This window comes from Lontra canadensis, unplaced genomic scaffold (genome assembly GCF_010015895.1).
Source record: "Lontra canadensis isolate GAN:19392208 unplaced genomic scaffold, GSC_riverotter_1.0 scaffold64, whole genome shotgun sequence".
NCBI classification, from domain to species: domain Eukaryota; kingdom Metazoa; phylum Chordata; class Mammalia; order Carnivora; family Mustelidae; genus Lontra; species Lontra canadensis.
In genome coordinates this window covers 2149119-2171223 of record NW_022631058.1, presented here as the reverse complement: position 1 = coordinate 2171223, position 22105 = coordinate 2149119, and the positions used below count along the sequence as shown (strand labels likewise).

At 38.8% G+C, this 22105-nt stretch overlaps 1 protein-coding gene across 9 annotated transcripts in view; it reads left to right on the top strand.

The window, feature by feature from the left end:
• The first annotated feature begins 5657 nt into the window (after nt 1-5657).
• The window catches only part of CEP128 (centrosomal protein 128), a 391529-nt gene continuing 375081 nt past the window's right edge, over nt 5658-22105 (top strand). For 4 of the 9 annotated variants that reach the window (XM_032878540.1, XM_032878542.1, XM_032878545.1 and 1 more), the window contains exons 1-3: nt 5658-5873; nt 8146-8306; nt 21543-21690. The gene's annotated coding sequence lies outside the window, so the exon portion shown is untranslated. The remainder of the gene's footprint in view (nt 5874-8145; nt 8307-21542; nt 21691-22105) is intronic. The other 5 variants (XM_032878539.1, XM_032878537.1, XM_032878541.1 and 2 more) reach the window with 5 other exon arrangements.

Genomic DNA, 22105 nt, shown 5'->3' with positions numbered 1-22105 from the left:
CCATTTTGCTCCTTCTCTCTCTCTCCCTCAATTCTGGCAACCATCAGTGAAATCATATGGTATTTTTCTTCCTCAATCTGACTTATTTAACTCAGCATAATATCCTCTAGGTTCCTCCATACTGTCATAAATGACATGATCTTATTACATATATCACACCTTCCTTATCCGTTCCTCTATTGATGGACACTTAAGTTCCTTCTTTATCCTGGCTATTGTGAATAAAGGTGCAATAAACATGGGCATGCACATGTTTTTTGAATTAGTATTTTCATTTTGTGTAAAATATCCAGTAGTAGAATCACTGGATCATATGGAATATCTATATTTAATTTTTGGAAGAAATTCCATACTGTCTTCATGTGGCTTTACCAATTTACATTCTCACCAACAGTGCAAGAGGGTTCCTTTTTTCCCACATCCTCACCAACGCTTTTTTCATAGTGGCTGTACCAATTTACATTCCCACCAACAGTGCAGGAGGGTTCCTTTTTTTCCACATCCTCACCAACGCTTGCTATTTCTTGTCTTTTTTTTTTTTTTTTAATTGTAGCCATTCTGACAGGTATAAGGTGATATCTCATTGTGGTTTTGATTTGCTTTTCCCTGAAGATTAGTGATGTTAAACATCTTATGTGTCTGTTGGCCATCTATATATCTTCTTTGGAAAAGTATCTATTCATGTCCTCTGCTCATTTTTAAATTAGATTGTTCTGGGTTTTTGAAGTGCTGAGTTGTATGTTTTTTTTTTTTTTAATGTATTTTATATATTAACCCCTGATAGGATATGTCATTTGCAAATATCTTCTCCCATTCAGTAGGTTGGTTTATTTTGTTGATGGTTTCCTTCACTGTAAAGCTTTCTATTTTGATGTAGTCCCAATAGTTTATTTTTGCTTTTGTTTCTGTGTCCTACCAGACATATCTAGAAAAATGTTGCAATGGTCAATGCCAGAGAAATGCCTGTGTTCTCTTCCAGGATGTGTATGGTTTCAGGTCCCACATTTAGATCTTTAATCTATTTTGAGTTTGTTTTTGGTATAGTGGTAGAAAGTGGTCCAGTTTCATTCTTTGGCATGTAGCCATCCAGTTTTCCCAGTACTACTATTGAAAAGGCTGTCTTTTCCCCATTGTATGTTCTTGCCTCCTTCGGCATGGATTAATTGACCATAATTGTGGACTTATTTCAGGACTCTCTGTTCTGTCCCATTGGTAATCTGTGCAATTTCACAGGGCCCTATTCTTGGTTTAAGGCTCTGCTGACACCATTTTGACAATCTGAATCAGTTTTGAACAGGGCCTGACATTTTCATTTTGCACTGGGCCCCACAAGTTATGTGGCCAGTCTTATGTGAGAATCTAGGTGCTTAATGCTCACTAGCCAGGGCGAGAATACTTTTTCTTCTTCTCTTCCTCGTCTTCTCCCTTTCTGCTTCCTGTGGTCACATAACTTCTCTGAGGCTGTAAGCACAGACCAGCTTAGCTGGATGAAATAGAGGTGGGAGAAGAACCAATTGGGAAAAGCGAATACTTGAGGAAATTCTTAGTTAGTATTCCAATTATATTTTTCTGTCACATGGAAATAATCAGTTTGTTGCTTTTGTTTCACAGTAGTATGAATTTGCAAGGTATTGGCAAAATACAACTTCTGCTCCTTTTACTTGAAACAGTGCTGTCCAACAGCCTCTAATGGAGTAGCTTTCTTTCCTTTTCTCTGCTTATCCATTCCATATGAATTCGGGTATGATGATGGTGTCAGGGCTCTCAGACTAGTCCCATCCCAGAACCTTCTATGGATTAACCCATTTAGATTTTTTTTTTTTTTTTAAGATTTCATTTGTTTACTTGACAGACAGAGATCACAAGTAGGCAGAGAGGGAGGGGGAAGCAGGCTCCCTGCTGAGCAGGGAGCCCAATATGGGGCTCGATCCCAGGACCCTGGGATCACGACCAGAGCCGAAGGCAGAGGCTTTAACCCACTGAGCCACCCAGGCACCCCAGCCCATTTAGATGTTTAATGTTTGGTATGGTTTGAAATAGTTTCTGATGAAATTGCTCAAGAATTAATGTAATGTTAAGATCTCAGATCTCACAGGCTGGACAATTGGGCTTCACCAAAGTAATCTTAGTCAAGAGTGTTTGGATTTCAATCAATAGAATTTAAGCTTCAAAGGGAAATCTTCAGAAGGCAACAAGGTATATTCTTTGATCTCAGCATCTAGAACAAAATAATAAACTAAGTTTCAATGCTCATGGAACTCACTTTCTGGGGTATCATATTATATATCAGCCAACATATCCTGAGGGCTTACTATGGACTAGGCACTGGGTGAAATGCTTCATATACATTCATTTTTTTTATCCTCAAAACAACTTTACTCCATTTGGCAGGTGAAGAAGTGATGACAGAGTGATTGGGTACTTGCTTGAGATAAGATAGCTGAGAGATATTACAGCTAAGATGTGAACCCAGGTGCTCTCGGTCAAGAATCTGTGCATTTAACCAACTTCGGCTGCCTCTAATGGATCCCAGAACACAAGTATATGGAATACAGTGGAAATAACAAGAGATTAAAGCCAGGAACTTGGAATTTGTCAGGAGTCAAGATTCTGTCCTCTTAGGCTTATTTTCTCTGGGGCTGCACAGTTTACTTTTGCTGATTTACTCATTTCTCTCTCTTTCTCTGCAGATTAGATTTTTCCATTTTTCCTCGAAGGATGATGAAGATGGTCACCTCACCGTGACAGCCTCAGTTTGTACTTGTACATTAAGACTCTTCAGGCAACGAGTTGAATGTTGGGGTCCCAATTTTAAACCCTTAAAGGATAAAGAACCTGATGGGCCCAAATTGTTTCAGCCATGGACCAAAAAGCCATGGTTAGAGAAGGGGCTTTATATAATATAAACAAAGCTTTGGGGCCCCAGACTGTGGGTAGAATCATTTCAAGTTAAGAGGTGATATGGGTGAGGTATGTCAAAAATATCTGTCACACCTACCATTATCGAGGTATCCTGTTGTAGGAAGATCACTGGTGACACTAGTTGTAATTGGGTACAATTTTGAGGAAATCACATGTTTCAGGCTGAATCAGGTCTGCCTCCCCAGCTTTGTGGGTTGAAGCTCGAAGCATCAATATTACCATATTTAAAGGTAGTGTCTGTAAGCAGGTAATTAACGTTTAATGAGGTTTTGAGGATGGGGCCCTAATCCCAAATAACTGGTATCTTCATAAGAAGAGCAAGAGACCTCAACTACCTGCCTTCATGGAGAAAAGGCGATGTGGGAACAAAGAGAGAAGACAACTACCTGCAAGCCAAGGAAAGAGTCCTCAGGCGAACCTAAACCTGCTGATACCTTGCTCTTGGACTTGTAGCTTCCTTAACTGTGAGAAATAAATCTCTGTTTTTTTAAGCAGCCCATTCTGTGATATTTTATTATAACAGCACTAGCAGTGTACTCTCTCTCTGTTTCTATTTACAGTGTTTGCAAAAGAAGGGTTCTGCAGGTGATAATCTTTGTGGGTTTTTTCAACTCTTAAATCAGGTATTTTATTAAAACAACACTAGCAATGTAATCTCTCTCTGTTTCTATTTACATTGTTTGCAAAAGAAGGGTTCTGCAGGTGATAATCTTTGTGGGTTTTTCCAACTCTAAAATCAGGTGATTCTACTTGAGTATGGTTTTGGGGTTGGATTATATGGGTCTGTCATACTGATTAAAGGCAGTAAATGTTTTTGGGAGTTATAAGACACATTTTGTGTAAAACGTTTTTTGTTGGCTTTCTTATTTTGTCTGTTTTGTTAAGGAGGAGAACGATTCTATGATCGGACTTCACTAGATTTTTTCTGAAGTCATATATGTAGATTGAGAGCACATCATCTGACAAAAAAGCTGCTTTAATTTAATAGTGTATTTTAAAATATCTTGGTCATAATGAACTCAAATTTTATTCTCCACCCATTAGTCCCAGTTGCGTCCTCTGATTTTGCTTTATTTTGTTAATATCACTTCAAGAATGGGGTCTCCAGAATTTAATCTTTTCTCTGAATAGGGTTGGACCAGTGAAGAGAGGTTGTGGACAGTTGATTTTTATTAATGCAGCCCGAAATGACATTAGCTTTTTTGGTAGATCTTGCATTTGATCAGATATCACTTCCCTAAAAAGTTTCTCTTTCACGTCTCTTCATGGAAACCTACACAGTACCTTATCATCCAGATTTGTAGAAATTTGTTTAATAAATGTTTCTTCACTTGACTCAGCAACATGAAGGCAAAGAAGCTGTTGTTCATCTCTTCATGTTTATTGCATCTTTAGTGTGTAATACAGGTGTCTGGTTGCTAGAAAGATGGCATACATTTGTTGAATTACATGAATGAATATGATTGTTCTGAAAAATTAAAATGCAGAGTTATTATGTTTCTGCATGCATATGGGAAAATTTTATGGCTGTTTTGAATTATCTTAATCTCTGTATCAGGTGGAATATATTCTTGAATAAAACTATGAGCAAGCAGCTTGAAGATATGAAAATACATAGGTAATTTTTAGAAGAATTATTTTATGTTCAAACTGGTTATGAAATAAACTTCACCCCTCAATACTGGATAGAGAAAATAATTGAATTATTTGAATATATCAAATTTGTATGCTAATTATTGATGATTTTGTGTATGGATGGTGGGGGGGATGTGGAGAGAGAGAGTGAGAGGTGAAGTGAGGAAGACTGAGAAAAGAGATACTGATTTGAAAAGATCTGGCCCCTGCCTTTGAAGGGCTGAGTTTGATGTAATGGGAAATGGATAATTATAGCACAAAATAGGGAAACTGCATCGAATGCGATCTAGGTTTTCTTGAAGTAGCCAGGAAAGCTTTCACAGATAAAGCAAATTTTGATTTTAGCGTTGAGGAGGAAGTGATCAATGGTCTTTTTGGCAGAACACGAGGAAATGAGGTTCTACATGACTAACTGATTTTCACTTCTTCATAGCTTTTCCAAAGTTGAATTCTTTGCTGGGGTTTTTATAGCCCTCCGCCCCGACTGAAACCAACTTCTACTTGGTGGAATATGTCTCTCTCATCTTCTAGAATGACTGAGGAGATGACACCCTAGACTGAATGTAGCCCCTGTTTGGTTTGCTGTTAATGAGTTATGTGATCTTGGGTAAGTCACTCCTTCCAGACCTAAAGGGTTTGACTAGATAATTTCTGTTCTCTTGCAGTTCTAAGAATTTGTGAGCTTTCGGAAAAAGATGCTGGGCTCTGCTATTAAGGGGATTTGTACATTTCACTTCTGGAAAGTACTCTTCCCTATTCTGAAAGGAGTAAAAGAAACGGAGTCAGTTATTATTGCAACTACTTTGAATTTTTCTTATTTTTTAAAAAGTGAATGTTTTAGACTTTTCTGAATAAATTACGGTCGGGGGCAAGGCAGCTAACTCACTATCAGGTGTTTCCTGCCTATAAAATCTACTGGCCCTTTAAGAAAAAAGAACAGGGCAAGAGGGCGCGGCCTAGGGACTCAGGTGCCAGCTAATCCGGCTTCTTCCGGGAAAGTTGCCTTAAAGCCAGTCGTATGGCATCCTGGGATTTGAAGTTTCTCTTCGGGCAACTCTCTTGATGGCTCCTTACTTTTGAAGACAAGATGGACTACAACTCCCAGAGGGCCAAGCGGCAGCAGCGGGGTCTTGTTCTCTCGCCGTGGCTAGGCGGCTAGTTCAAGTTGCCATAGCTGCGAGTCTGGGGAGAGCACAGTCGGTTGCGCCGCAGCGTCAGGTCAGTTGCACCTTCTGGGTCGCTGGCGGCCGTGGGAGCCGGGAGGGGCCTCGGCGATGATCCGGCTTTAAGGACCTGGGGTCCTCTTCCTATCTCAGGTACCTGCTCCCAACCGCCTCCTCACCCTTTCTTTACTACTTCCCTATTCTATCTTAGAAGTTTTAGGTCTTTCTTCCACTAGTCCCAGAGGTGGGGACGCCAAAGCTGCGGAAATCTGGGTGTGGCGGTGGAAGGGTGGAGTGCGTGAGGGTGGGGGGAGACAGCGTGCCAAGTGTCCCCACGCCCCTTCCTCAGCATGAGTGTTTACGGTCCGGTCGTGGTTATGTTATCCAGGGAATTTGAACTACATAGGCCTTTTGGGGGGAGCCGGTAGTCTTGGTGCCAGCAGCTGCGAAGCCTGAGCTGTCAAGGATATTGGGCTCATTCTGGTGTTAACTTGCCTGGGATATAACGACGTTTTGTACCTGTTCTGTGGTTACAAAAGTGCTGCTTTCGGGAGCGCTGTATTAGCCACCTGGCTTTCCTAGGCCATCATGGAAGTTGGGTGTTAACAGTCCCTTACTTAAATTATTTCGTAGGAACACCTCACATTGAATGCCAGCTGCATCCTTTATTGGTTTGACGAAGCTCGGTCACTGAGGCAGATGTCTTGTAAAACCACTTTGCAGCCGTGTCTGAGTAGTGTGTAGGGTATTTCACACATGGTCTGACACAGTGGAAGGGGTCAGTATTTGTTATTTATTTATTTTAATTCTGCAGGACTGTGCTCGGTTATAGAAATATAAGATGAGCCACACACACACAAGTTTTAAATTTTCTAGTACTCACGTTGAAGAAGTAAAAAGAAACTGGTGAAATTAATTTTAAGAATTTATTTAGCACAGTATATCCAGAACTTTTTCATTTTAACATGTAGCCAAGTGAATCTTTCTGAGATATTTTACGTTTTAAAACAATCTTTTCAATGGCACTAAGTCTTCACAATCTGTTACATGTTTTACATTTACAGCACGTGTCATTTCGAACCCCCCAGATTTTAAGAGCTCAGTAGCCACATGTGGCTAGTGACTGCTGTATTGGCAGCATAGAGAGAAGCTTAAAACTTCAGCCATTTCACACTGGTACAGAAAAATTTGGTTGATTGTATGACTTACCTTGGGAAGTTTGCCTCTTTGTTAGATGAGTGCATTGTGTGTGTATGTTACCCGTGTCTTCTCTGTCATTGCATGACATGGGTCACTTTGAACTCTCTGACAGTTTATTTTGATTTAATTTTTGCAGAGTGCATTTTTCTTCAGTTGTTTATATATGTATTCCCAGAACTACTTCTTAAAAAAAATTTTTTTTTAATCTATTTATTTGTTTGACAGAAGGAGAGAGATCACAAGTAGGCAGAGCAGCAGGCAGAGAGAAAGGGGTAAGCAGGATCCCCACTGAGCAGAGAGCCTGATGCAGGGCTCGATGCAGGGCTTGATTCCAGGACCCTGAGGTCATGACCTGAGCAGAAGGCAGAGGTTTAACTCACTGAGCCACCCAGGCGCCCCTCCAGAACTACTTTTTGTGTAGACAATGACCAGTTCTCAGAAGAGCTTTCTGTGGATTCTTCCTGACTGCTTTGAAAGCAGTCACAAAGAATTGAAAATATTTCTGTCCAGAGCTCTGTCTTACCACCAAAGACATTTTACTTTTACTTATTGTTTTGCAGTACTAAATGTGGGAAGAGTTGGGCAGCTTATAAAATATTTCCTTGACGTATGCTAGTAGATAGTTCATTACTGGCTTAGAAATAGAATTGGGCTTTTTTTTTTTTAAGATTTAATTAATTTATTTATTTGACAGAGAGCTCACAAGTAGGTAGAGAGGCAGGCAGATAGAGAGAGGAGGAAGCAGGCTCCCCGTTGAGCAGAGAGCCCGATGCAGGACTCGATCCCAGGACCCTGGGATTATTACCTGAGCCGAAGGCAGAGGCTTTAACCCACTGAGCCACCCAAGCACCTCTAGAATTGGGCTTTTAAATTCAAAAGTAACATGTTAACTTCATGGCCTGCCTTAGTGAGTTCACTCACAGATAGATGTGCTCAGGGACAGTATTTTTAGCCAGACTTGGGCTACAGTTCACACTAGGCCAGCCCAAAGGGTGACCAGGCATGAGTGGAAGTGACCAGTGAAGAGTATGCTGGCTGGATACTTGGATGTGAAGAATTCCTATGAGTTCACTGGGGCTTTTGCATGACACAAAGAACATTTTCTCTGTTGTCTGTTATGCTGTAAATTGTGCATGGTGAGGGTGAGTTTATTTTCATCCTTTATTATATATAAAAAAATTAAGGTTGTAGTTGTGTCTTACCCCCTTGTTTCATTTATCTGTAGGTGGTTTGGGGAAAGCATAGGGGCGACCAAAGATCATCTACTTGACGAGGCCTTTTGCCCTGAACCTCATGAAGAAATGATAGGAGGCAGACATATGTGCCTAAGAAGAGCACTGAGGAGAACACAGAGGAGAACAACACGGAGTTTTGGGGGTGTGCTTTGTAAGTAGGCTTTCTCCCTAAGTTTCTGAGTTAACAGATTTTCACACAGGGCAGCTAAGAGATGGACTTTTGGGGGGCAAGAAACTCCTTTCTAACCTGCAGTATAAAGATAGGATGGTTGTGAAAGGGGTGACCAAAGTTCAGATGAACAAACAGATTTGATGTTACAAAAATTCAGGGCAACAAACTAGATAATTTAAAAGCAACAATGATGTAACTGTTTCTGTTAGACAAGTATTTGAGAACCTATTTTGTCCCAAGCAATGTTTTAAGCACCTTTTACCTGTTATTGATATAATACTTTAATTCTTATTTTCATTTTGCAACTGAGGCAGTGGAGGTTCAGATAGATTTTTTTTTTTACTTGCTTGCTATCTGGAGCCAAAACAGTGGTCTTTGTCCCCTGATCTTTTGACAAATCCCAGCCCTGCCCCCTGCAAAGAGGCTGCATTGATGTTTATGATTGTTCTCTAATCAGATTTGATTTACAGTTAGCATTTTTAGATTAGATATACTATATAAGCTCTGTTTACTGTTACTTATCTCTTTATATGTTCAAAGGGGTCTGTTGGCCTTTTTTTTTTAAAGATTTATTTATTATTTGGGGGGGTGGGGCTAAGGGAGAGGGACAGAGAGAATCTTAAGCACACTCTATTAACCATGGAGCCTGATGCGGGGCTCGATTCCACAACCTTGAGATCATAACCTGAGCTGAAACCAACAGTGGGATGCTCAATTGACTGAGCCACCCAGGAGCCCTAATACTTTCATATTGCATTTTGATAAAGGGCCCTTCAATATAGAGGGGAGATGCATTGGAACCTTGCAATAACACCATGTACAAGATCTATGTTGTACAAAATTCTTAGAATTAAGGAATTTTAGAGGTGGAGGGGCCTGATTAGAATAATCTAGCCCAGAAGTTTTGAACTGCTGTCTTGATACATCTGGGAATAATATGAAAATAATCTAGGGTTCATTGTTATCTGTCTAATATTGTCACTAGTTTGATTCTCTTATGAAATGTTTCCAGTCTGTTCATACTATTTTATAGTGTGTTTTTCTTTCTTTTTAATGCATTACATGTTAGCACATATATTTCTATCTTGTCTGTTTTAACTGCTACCAGTATCTCAACGACTGGATCCATTTAATGTATTATTTGTTTTTTCTTGTTTATTTATTTATTTATTCTCTTAACCAATTCTGCAGTGAAATTATACACACACCCACATGCAAGATGTATACATTCATCTGCTTTTATTTTTTTGGAATAATATTTATTTATTTATTTTGAAGATTTATTCATTTGACAGACAGAGATTACAAGTAGGCAGAGAGTCAGGCAGAGAGAGAAGGGGAAGCAGGCTCCCTACTGAGCAGAGAGCCCGATGCGGGGCTCGATCCCAGGACCCTGGGATCATGACCTGAGCCAAAGGCAGAGGCTTTAACCCACTGAGCCACCCAGGTGCCCGGAATAATATTTATTATAAAATCTCTGAGTCAAAACATACATATTACTTATTTTTGTCTTGCCAGTTTTTTCCAGAAAAGTTAGTCTATGTTATTTATTTAAAAAAGATTTTATATATCAGTAGTGAAGTGACCAACCTACGCAGTAGTCCTCATCAAGTGAATCCCAAATAGAAATTAAAAGCACACACACAAAAAGATTTTATTTATTTGAGAGAGAGCGTGTGCACGCACACACACACACACACACACACAGGAGAGACAAGTAGGGGTAGGGGGGAGGGAGAAGCAGAATCCCAACTGAACAGGGAGCCCATGCGGGGCTGGATCCCAGGACTCTGAGATCATGACCCAAGCTGAAGGTAGACACTTAACCAACTGAGCCATTCAGGCGCCCTGAAAAATTATTCTAGTTAATACTCTTAAAGCAAGGTATACCCATGCCAAAGCTTTTTTTCATCTGCACAAAATAGAGAAACAAGAATATGATTTTATCATTTTAATTTGCAATTGTTAGGGAAATAAAGTAAGTTATATGTTAGGGCTGTGTATGTTCTGTGAATAGCCTGTTTACATATCCTTTCGTATCCTTTACTACTGCACTGTTTTTTTTTTTTCCATTTTTTAGAAGAGATGATTAATCCCTTCATTCTCATATATTGCAAATATTTTTCTGTGTTTGTCCTTTAGATTTTTAACCTTGTTTCTGGTGTCTTGTTATTAATTGTTATCAATGTTCCTAAGAGACTGATCAGGCCTTTCTCAGATATGTACACCTCCCTGAAATTCTTATAACTTTTAACATAGATCTGTACAATGCTGGTGCTTGGAGTGTTTAGGAGATGGGAGTATTTGTGGTTACATGAATCCAGTTAGCTGATGAACATTTAGAGTCTACCCTGTGCATCAGATTTGCCATGTAAATGCTCATGAATGAATGAGTGAGTGCTCATGGACAAATGAGCTTAGAGGTGAATGGAGGGATGAATTAAAGTAAGTAAGCCCTGAACTAGGCTTTTCTGAATGAAGAGAGATGTCACTGAAGAAGTGACCTATGATTAGTATTTATTTATTTACTTGGTTGTCAAATGATCCATTATTGAAATATTTCCCTTTGTAGTTCTTTTTTTTTTTTTTTTTTTTAAAAGATCTTATTTATGTATTTGACAGAGAGAGAGATCACAAGTAGGCAGAGGGGCAGACAGAGAGAGAGGGGGAAGCAGGCTCCCCGCTAAGCAGAGAGCCCAATGTAAGGCTTGATCCCAGGACCCTGAGATCATGACCTGAACTGAAGGCAGAGGCTTAACCCACTGAGCCACCCAGGCCCCCCTCCTCTGTAGTTTTTAAGTAGTTGGGCATTCCACTGCACTACCTGTTGATGTCATCTATGATGTCATGAGGGTGCCAGCCACCAACATTGCAGCTCACAGATTGGACAATCCCTAGGATCTCTTTAATGGTTCCAGAGAGTTCTCTGGCTAAAGATCTGTGACAGCTCTTTTAGACAATGTTGACAGTCTCATCAAAAGTAATATGTCCACTGTGGTTAATGTTTTTCTGTTTCTTTCTCTTGGTGATTCCTTGAGGGTTTTGATAATCAGGGCAGAGACAGAAGGTCCTACTTAATTCAGACCCCAAGGGCCCATCTTCCAGGGCCAGGGCAGACATGGTACTGACTTCCACACCAGTGCACATCAGGTACACGAGTTTGATCTTGTTGGAGTCAAACCTAGGTGGCATGGTGGAAATGGCTAGTGTTGGATGAACTTGGATTTAGGATGACTGAAGGCAGTTGCACCTTGGCCTCCTCTGACCCAAACACTAAAAGCCCTATGATAGTTTTTTAAAGGAAGAAGAGATAGGCAAATTTTATAGATCATAGAAAGAAAAAGCTTGATGGTGGGAGAGTGAAGGCTTTAAAATGGCAAAATAGGTTTACCTGTGAGCAGTGATTGGTACATTGAAGCAGTACTGAGAATGGACCCAGATGATAAAGAGCCTAAGTAATTGGGAGTTTAGAGCTCCATAGTACAGATAAATAAAAATTGAGGAATGCAGGTAGCTGCAAATGACAATGATAAACTAAAGTGATTTGTAGTAAGTCAAGGGAACTCTCTAAATTTGATTCACTTATAAGTTTTAATACATGTATTCAAGTCAATTTGAAATGTTTGTCCTTGTTTACCTTAAACAGACACATTATCAAGTATTCATATTTACACTGTTTTTTCAGTTCAATACATATTGTTTGATGGCTTAAGATAATTTAGGCCATTTACCACTAGAATTATTTCATGCAGCTGTTATTTAATTAGTACATGCTATTTGTGAAGTCCTGTTCTTTGACATTTGTCTCTGGATTAATTAGGGTAATAAAGACAATTTAATTGTAAATTCATTTAAAAATGTTCCAACTACATGCCCAGCACTATGCAAGGTATTGAAACACAACCATGAACAAAGTAAATGGAGTCTCTGATGAAATTTAGAGCCTGCTGAGGGAGCAGACCAGTAAACAGCCAGCTAGCAGTCCAGGGGCTGAGATGAAGTTGTATTCACTGTGGGCACTTGGCCCAGAGTTGGGACGGGGCAGTGAAGGAAAGCTTTTTAAGGGAAGTTTCCTGTACACTGAGATTTGAAGGGAAAAGTAAGAGTTAGTAAGGGAAAGGAGTGAAAAGAAGGTTCTAGGCTATGAATCCGGCAGGGAAATGAGTATGCCATATATGTTATATTTGAGGAATTGAAGGAAAATTCCATGACACGAACAGTTACAGTAAGGACATGTTTAATAAATGTCTTGCTATGATTATAGAGCTATAAGAATGTTGAGGATGGAAAGATCCCTTCTGGCTGGAGATGGAAGGCTTCACTGAGACTGTATTATTTGTGCTATGCCTGGAAAGATGAGTGAAATTTCGTTAAGTGGCAATAGTACACAGCAGAAGGTGTTCTAGACAGAACTCACAATATTAGGGAGGGAGGGAAGTGATAGGAGAATAGTTGGGATCAAGAGCTGAATGCAGACCTTATGTTTTCTATGGTTCTTTTGTTGGAGAGGAGAGTGGCTAGCTGAGGGTCTTGAATTCCTGATTCAAGAACTTAGACTCAATCTTACATGGGCAGTGATGTGTCCTTGAGAGTTGGAAAGGCTAGAAAAAGACTCACAGTTAGAGAAACCATTTTGGTGGCTAGGACTGAGTTGAGAAAAGTCCAAATGATGATTGGTTGCAGTGGCAATGAGAAGGGATAAATAGGAATGTGGGCATTGGAGAAAGGTTCAAGACTCAGCCTTGTCACGGGAGCTATATATAAACTTGGAGACTCATACTTAGCTTCTTTAAGCCTCTTATGTATATATTGTGATGACAATAGTACTTTGTAGGGTTATTGTCACATGATAAGCTGTTATGTGAAAGCCTTAGTTATTCAGCATTAATATTTCAACTTTTTTTTTTTTTTTTTCCTGAAGGGTTTTGAAATTGAGGTTTTTAACCAGGGTCTACTTCTATGTACTCCGAGTAATTTAACTTTTAAATGTAATTGGTTTTCAGTGATACTGTAGTGCATTTCATTATAATTGGATTCCTTTCTAACCCTATAGGCTTTATCATTTTATTTTATTTTTATTTATTTATTTGACAGAGATCACAAGCAGGCAGAGAGGCAGGCAGAGAGAGGAGGGGGGAAGCAGGCTCCCCGCTGAGCAGAGAGCCCGATGCAGGGCTCGATCCCAGGACCCCGAGACCATGACCTGAGCCTAAGGCAGAGGCTTTAACCCACTGAGCCACCCAGGCGCCCCAGGCTTTAACATTTTTATTCATGCTTTTAAAAACATTCCGAGAAACAGTTCATGGTTCAAGTCAAACTTAAGAACTCCAATGACCTTTTTAAAATAAATTTTGTAAGTGTGTGTTTTTTTAATATTTTGGAAAGAGTATACAAATCATTCTATTTATCCACTTCTAAAACTCTAGAGTAAACATATCCATAAGTACAATAGAAATATATTCCATTTTTTTTTTCATCATAAAAGAGTTAAAGGAAAGATCTAAAGATGCAAAGTAAAAGAATAATGGGACAAGAGAAAAGTCTGGGTATTGAGAGTGGCAGAAAAAGAGAAACAGAAAATATGTATAACACCACGAAGAGAATATCTTTTTTTAAAGTTTAAGTTTTTAGGGTATGGTTTCTAAAATAAATCGGTACACTTTTCTTCCTGAAATGTGTTGTAAATATATATATATTTTTTTAAGATTTTATTTATTTGAAACAGAGAGAGATCACAAGTATGCAGAGAGGCAGGCACAGAGAGAGAGAGGAGAAAGCAGGCTCCCCGCTGAGCAGAGAGCCTGACGCGGGCCTCGATCCCAAGACCCCGAGATCATGACCTGAGCCGAAGGCAGAGGCTTAACCCACTGAGCCACCCAGGCGCCCTGTTGTAAATATTCTTAACAAGAGGAAGGATTATTTGAAAGACAACTTAAAATAGCAGTAGTAAGTTGGGTTTACAGCACCTTTTTAGTTCTTTATTATCTTATATTCATCATATTAACCTTTAAACAAGTACATATGAAATATTCTGGCCCTAGGTGCATTTCTTGGAGCGAGAGGGTGGGTCATAAGAAATATGGTAGGGGAAGACAAAACATTTCAGTGATTGGGCAGTGTATTTGGAATTTACATATTTTTTTAATATATGGGATGCAGTGCAAAAAGCACTAGTTTAGAGACAGAACATGTGGATTCCATTTCTAGTATTGCAGCCTTTTAGCAGAGTCCTCACAGACAAGTATTTTACTCAAAGCTTTGTTTTTCTAAAGGCAGCAAAAGCTATGGGTTGTAATTGTACCAACTTTACTGGATTGAAATGGAGATCAAGAGAGAAAAGACTAATGAAAAGGCTTTGTAAGCCATAGAGCAATATGCAAATCTAAGGTATAAATAGCAATAAAATATTTTCTTAAAATTTTTAGTGTTGTTTTGTTCACTAGGAAAGTCAAGAGGAGTTTCTTTTTATACTTTATTTTAAAGATTTTAATGTATTTATTTGTCAGAGAGCACAAGCAGGGAGAGTGGTAGGCAGAAACAGGCAGAGGCAGCTGCCTGCCACTCTGCCTGCTTGTGAGCACTGTCTCTCTCCCTCTCTCTGACAAATGAATAAATAAAATCTTAAAAAAAAAAAAAAAAGAAAAAGAAACAGGCAGAGGCCGAAGCAGGTTCCCCCCTGAGCAAGGAGCCCTTTATGGTACCCTGAGACCTCAGCTGAAGGCAGCCACTTAACCTACACTGAAGCGTCCCTCTTTCTATACTTTAAAAACAAGGAGGAAGAGAACAAGTGTACTTCGTAATATACTTAAGAAATTGCTTGTTTCTTTTTAATGTTTTACAGAGAACAAATATCTCCAACTGCTATTTATGGTAGTTTAGAATTTTTTCTCAAAAATTACTAGCTTTTCACTTGTTTTATCAATTGCTTATGTTTACTTTCTGAATCCTAATTTGAATCTGTCCTTTCTTTCTTCTACCGTTAGAAGACAGCCTGAAACCAACCTGTTTTCTCATGGAGAGTAGGCTTAAGAGGAAACTTCAGGAAATTAACCATCTTCTGAACCAAATCAAATGATTTATTTGTAAACTGTATTTTTCAGTTAGCTTTTACTGCATAACAGATCAAACCTTGGAGGCATACGACAATACGTGTTGATTGCTTGTGTGATGGGTTAGCTAAGCTGTCTGCTTCTCATCCCTAGACTCACTAATTTTGTCTGTGTTCGGCCGGCTGATCTGTTGATCTAAGCTGGAAGCCACTGGGCAACCGTGGATCCCATACCTTCCGACAGCATAGCCTGGGCACATCCTCATGGTGATGGGAGAATGGCAGGAGGCTGGTAACTCCATGGGCAGATAACTCCATCTATTGTAGGAAGGCAGTGTGTACAGGGAGGGTTGAAGAATGAGAGCCAAATTATGCACTGTAGTACACTTTTGTTCTGAAAGTACTTTCTGATCTATACAATAGGGAAACATTCTAAGTGGGAAAACGTTCTAAGTAGTTTTAATCCTTCTGCTCAATAGTAGTATATCCTTCTGGTTTTATAGTATGGCTGGTTTTATAGGATGGCTAATATCAAAGTTCTATTATCCACTTTTTCTTCTTGTTTGTAGAGGAAAGCATTATCTTTTGAGCATTTAACCTTGATTCATTCTTCATGATCAAATTGCTCATTTTTAACTGGGGAAGACTGGTAAACTTCCTTTGTCTTGGTTCTTTACCTAAAATAAAGTTGCAAGCTCAGCTGCTAAGTGGGGCCAGTCACGTAGTGCACCATGCGAAGCTGGTCCAGTAGGGACTGGGGAAAACAGGAAGGTGGGTTCCTGACTCTAGAGCAAGTCCATGTTGCCATGAGAAGTTACCTCCCAGTGTTGCTACATCTCTGAATTTTTTTAAGAGAAGCTGGAAATTGGAATTCTAATGTGAAATCTCTTTGTTTTCAAATTAAATCTTCAAAAAAAAAATTAAAGCTTCAAAGTTACACAGTGAGTGTTATTTTTAAGTACGTGTTGGTTGCCTAGATTTGGTATTAGTCTTCCAGTTTTCATCCTCCAATGTAAACAAGATGATGTCAGAAACTTGGGTATGCTAGTGCCATCTTTGTCCATGCTGTTATGCTGTTATCTTGCCCAGTCTGAAGCAGTTTGGACAATTAGTAGAGGTCATCTGTACCCCCAGAGAACTTCATTCTTATCCGCTTTTTTGGGAATATTGTAATTTTTTTTTTTTTTTTTTGGTTGGCAAATAAATGTAGGAGCGCAAATCTAGGGTTTAGTTGAAAGTAATAAATCCATCTTGGGTTTGTTAGCATCCTTTTTTCTGTAATTTTTTTTCTTGAGTGTTCATTTGTTTTTTTTTTTTTTTTTTTGTTTTGTTTTTTTTTAAGATTTTATTTATTTGACAGATCACAAGCAGGCAGAGAGGCAGGCAGAGAGAGAGGAGGAAGCAGGCTCCCTGCTGAGCAGAGAGCCCGATGCGGGGCTCGATCCCAGGACTCTGAGATCATGACCTGAGCCGAAGGCAGTGGCTTAACCCACTGAGCCACCCAGGTGCCCCCATTTGTTGTTTTTTATCAACTACTTCATTTATTTTAGAAGTGTGTGGGTGTATAAATCTAAAATATCTGTAGCATTCTGATTATGAGACATGGAGGGGGTTATTAAGTAACTTTATTTTCTTTTAAAACAGCACTGATTTTTTATCAACTGGCACATACATAATTATCTGAGCAGCTACTAGTTTTTTTCCCCATGTCTAAATAAGCTGTCAATTTATATGCTGCATTGCCGTTTCTCAAAACACCCCTGCTCCCTGCTGGCTGGGCACTGGTTCCTGTGACTCTGTCCTTGAACCCAGAGATATTGGAGTAAAGGGAGCAAAATGTAGCGGGGGGGCTAAGCCTGCCTGGCTTCACCCATGGAGTAGAAGAGTGTGGAAGTGTGTGTGTGTGAGAGAGGAAAAGCATGACAGCAACAGGAGTAAGTGGAATATACAGTAAAGAATCAGACCGTGTGTGTGTGTGTGTGTAAGTGTTAATTTTCTAAAAAGTTCTTAATTGGGGATGATTTAAACAACCCAACCCCTCCTTACTCCTACCCCCGGGACATTTATGAATATCTGGAGACAGTTAAATTTACGCACTGGTGAAAGGATGTGAGAACTTTGTTTATTTGTACCTTCTTTAGTTCCTTTAAAAAAATATATATATAGATATATATATATTTTTTTAAGATTTTATTTATTTGACAGACAGAGATCACAAGTAGGCAGAGAGGCAGGCAGAGAGAGAGAGAGAGAGGAGGAAGCAAGCTCCCTGCAGAGCAGAGAGCACGATGTGGGACTTGATCCCAGGACCCTGGGATCATGACCTGAGCCGAAGGCAGAGGCTTTAACCCACTGAGCCACCCAGGTGCCCCTAAAAAAATTTTTTTTTAAATATTTTTGTTTATTTAATTGACAGCAGAGTGAGTAAGAGAGCATGACTGTGGGGAGGTAAAGAGGAAGAGAAAGAAGCAGACTCCCCACTGAGCAGGGAGCCCAATAAGGGGCTCCATCCCAGAACCCCAGGATCATGACCTGAGCCAAAGGCAGATGCTTAACCCACTGAGCCACCAAGCACCCCATAGTTCCTTTGAGACAGATGGTTTTTAACTGGATCCAGTTTCCTTCTCATCTGTCAAAGTTTTATTCATCCTTCCAGATGAGTGAAAGGATCCTGACCCAACTCCCCTGGCATTTTGTTATATTACTTAGCTTACCATGTATAGTACTTTCATAAGCCTTTTTCTCCCATCAAGGACTGTGGTTTTTTAAATTTGCTTTCATCTTCCATTTCTAATGTGGTGACAATTGAGTAAATGATGAATACTTAAATCTATTGCATCTCTTTGATTCTGTTTCCTATGTCTTACATTATCTATTGACTTAATAGAGAACTGGCTGATGGACTAGACTGTTAATTTTGATCTTAAATTAACTTACCGAAAGCTTTTGAGAGTTTGAAGTTACAGAGGAGCACTGGTGTAAAGAAGACAGGTACAATCGATAATTGTACGTGGTAACCTTGGCTGGCTTATTAAGTTTTTCTCTTGAAGGAGAGAATAAAGCTCTCAAGTCCTACAGCTATTGAAACAGTGAGAAATGCTTTCTAAAATTTGAACTTGGTTAGCGATTAAGCTTAAAATCCACTTCCCATCTGCCCCCATCATTACCTTGAACATGGGGGACATTCGCCTTGGACAGGGACAGCTGAGGCACTTGAAGGCCACAGAAGCAGTCACCTACTTAACATGCAGTAGTCAGCCTTTGTGAAATATCACCCCCGATGCTGGGTGCTTATCTTCTGTGGAACAGCTTGCAAATCCTAATTGTTTTAAACTGGCTCTGAGGAAAAGAGACTTGAGAATCCATAAATTATGGCTCTCATACATGCAAATGTGCATCATTATAATGAAGACAGTATGATGGCTCTTTAGGTGAAATAACAAAAGAAGTGGACTGGAGTTTGTAAAGACTCGCCACCAGTCCTCCTGCAGGGTTGAACGTAGTTGCACTCTCTGGTCTGTTTAGGTTTGCATATGGACATCTGCTTTTGATGGATCCTCAGTGGGAGTGAACTGATGAGGGTTCATTACTTGCTCTGGTGGCCGGCTGTCTTCTTTATAAGGTTCATTCAGACAGAAGCAACAATATTTATGCCTTTAAATACTGATGTGCTGGGAACAGCTAAATAAACTACTCTAAGAATTGTACCATCTGGTTTCAGACTAACCGCTTTCTCTAAGACTCCGGAGACTTTCACCCAAGGTCACCCATCTTAGTCCCTTCTAGAGTCTTGGAAAAACCTCAGCATTTGAAAAGCAGACAGCATGAATGTTACCATCTTCTCATCAAAGAGAAATTTTATTGTACCAGTAGGTGGTAGTAAGCTGCAGAGAACATTTACTGCTTTTTCTTCAGTTGAAGGAAATGCCTTTCTCACCTTTAACCAGGATTTCGATGATTCCGCTCGTTTAAATTGTTCTTAAATAAATAAACAGTTCTTGAAAGAGTTCTTCAGGCAGTCTTCAATTTTAGCAACTCCTTTTTTCCTTTTTTTCTGTCAACATATGTCATGCTCAAATTCATGATGGTGAGAACAGAGTTCTAATCCAACTGAACTTTCTTCTTTTAAATCTTTAACCATAGTGATTTTTCTTGAGCATACAGTGATGTTTTTCTACTCGTCTTAGTAATTTCTCTTTGGGCTTCAAATTGTAATTGTGATTAAATGTCATTCTCAACCCATTTTTAATTTGTTTCTCAAAGCAGAATTTGATTGCATAAGCTATGTCAGTGCACATTAGTATACTTTCACATAGTCCTTCAACTTTTAAGTTTGTTCCAGTATTTAGAATGCTTAAGAAAGTCAGTTTTTGAATCTAATGACTGTCCTTCAGCAAAATTGCAAAGATAGAATCATACATGATTAAACAATATTATTTTTTTAGCTCATAAACTCATGATACATGGTTTCTTTCGTCATGGAACAGTAGACACTGACATTGTGATCCCATTTCTTTAGCTCATCAGTTGATTAGGACTAATGACATGACCCCACTTAGGTAGGTGTGAGGGGACTCAGTAGTTGATCAAGAAAGTTGCTTGGGAGAAGGAAACAATTACCAACAAAAAGGGAGTTCTGAATACAGCTTTTATTTAAACACATTTTCCAGGCTGTCATCCTGTTATTAATCTGTTATCTCTACAGATTATGTTTATATTTTTTTTCTTTTAAGTATATATTATATTTTTCTTTCTGATTATACAGTCATCGTGGAAAGGTAGAAAAATCAGGAAAGATAGGAATATTTGAAAACATAGAAATTGACTATAAATGCTAGATAGTAAATATACTTTTGGTTTATTTTCTTACCCTTTTGTTGTTGCCTTTTCTTGCTCCTTTAAATTTGTTTACTGATAATTTATATTCATGTATAGCCGGCATATGATGTTTATTACAAAACTCATACTTTTGTCTTTGTGTTGCTATAAAATGTCTCCAGAAATAGACTTTTTTGTGTCTGTACGCTGTTTCATTGCATTAGAGTTACTGTATTTTAACCATTCTTTTATAATTTGAAATTTAAGTTTTTATTTTACCTCTATTATAACTTCTCAGTAAATATCCTTACATATAAATTCTGTATGTATTCAGATGATTTTGTTAGGGGAAAGTTTTGGAAGTCTAGTTAGGTGATACATACAAACTACCCTTGATACATACTGCCTGCTTATATCAGACAAGTTTATATCAATTTACACATTCCCATTAGGACAGGAGAGGAGTGTTCTTTCCCTGACAACCTGGCTAACCATAGATATTATTATTTAACAGGAAACAACTTAATAGGCTAGAAAAGCATCTCATTGTTTAATTTACATTTTAGGTTAATTAGGTAGAACAGTTTTTTTATAGCCATGCATAGTGTTTACTTATGTGACCACTCTCAATAAACTTTTATCAACATGGAATAAATTTAGTGCTCTAGGTACAATTTCACTGGGGAGGAGATTTTCAGAAGCCTGGTCAATTTTTATTAATGCCACTGATAGTAGGATATTCAATATTTTTAAAATTGTAATCTAAAATAAAATAGTCTTAATGGAATGAAGTGTGTGTAATTGGCACTTACTGCATTGTGCTTTTTTTTTTTTTTTTTAGTCAGTTATATTAAGGGGCTCTTCGGAACTACTTTAATGGCTCTCCATATATTCATTCCAGGTTCTTATTATGTGGCTGGCACGAGCCTCTTGCCAGTTCTAGTAGCTGCTCTTTTCTCTTGTGTTTATCTCTCCCTCCTTCAGCTCTGTGTCTGGGGAGTGGTGGTGCTGGCTGATAAGACATGGCATCTTTTGATAAGGTTGGATTTCTGCCACCACAGCTGCCTTCTGAATTGTGACACTTAGGGTGGGTGCTCTCTCAGCTTTGAGGGTCCCGTTTGACCTTGTGAGTTGTCAATAGTAGTTGGAATAAGTGCTCAACTTTTATCAACAATGAAAATGATCTAATTTCTGTTTTTTTAATGGGTTTTTTAATGTTTCTTCAACATTTATGACACTTATGTATAATTAAGGTGCTTAGATGGTGGCTGAATGTTTCATATTTTGTATTAAAAAAAGCCATCAGAATTCTCAGATCGTTTTCATCTTACATCTTGATATCTTTACAGGAGTTCCATCAGATGCAGGAGTTTGAACATCTTTTGTTGCTCAGAGTAATTGAAAGTAATAGCCGAAGACTTTGTGTGTGTGTACCAGTGAAATTCATGCTGGAAAGTGTGATTTTATCTTATTAAAAATATGTAATCCCTAGTAGGGGTAAGTGAGAGGTCTTTCTTTTTGTGTTGTGTGACAATTACACATAATTTAGTTCAGTTCTTTAGTTAATGCTGCTAAGTTTTACTGTTTTCAAGTTAAATTCAGATACCTCATGTTTTCACTTGTTAATAGTTACCAACTGATTATAAAGGGTGTTCCTTAAGAAAGACTGTGAGGTACATTCACCTGCAGTAAAAGTATATATTGGAGAGTTAAACACAAAATCATGCTAGTGGTTGTCCCCGTTGTGAGGCAGGAAACTACTGGGTGGAGGGTGGGGTGAAAAGGTACTAAGACTTTATTTATAATGTTCTAAATATTTTATTAAAAATATTAGAAGGATACATGACAGAATCAGAAATAATAACTATATATATTTTAAATTTTGTTAGGTGACATACGGTGCAATATTGGT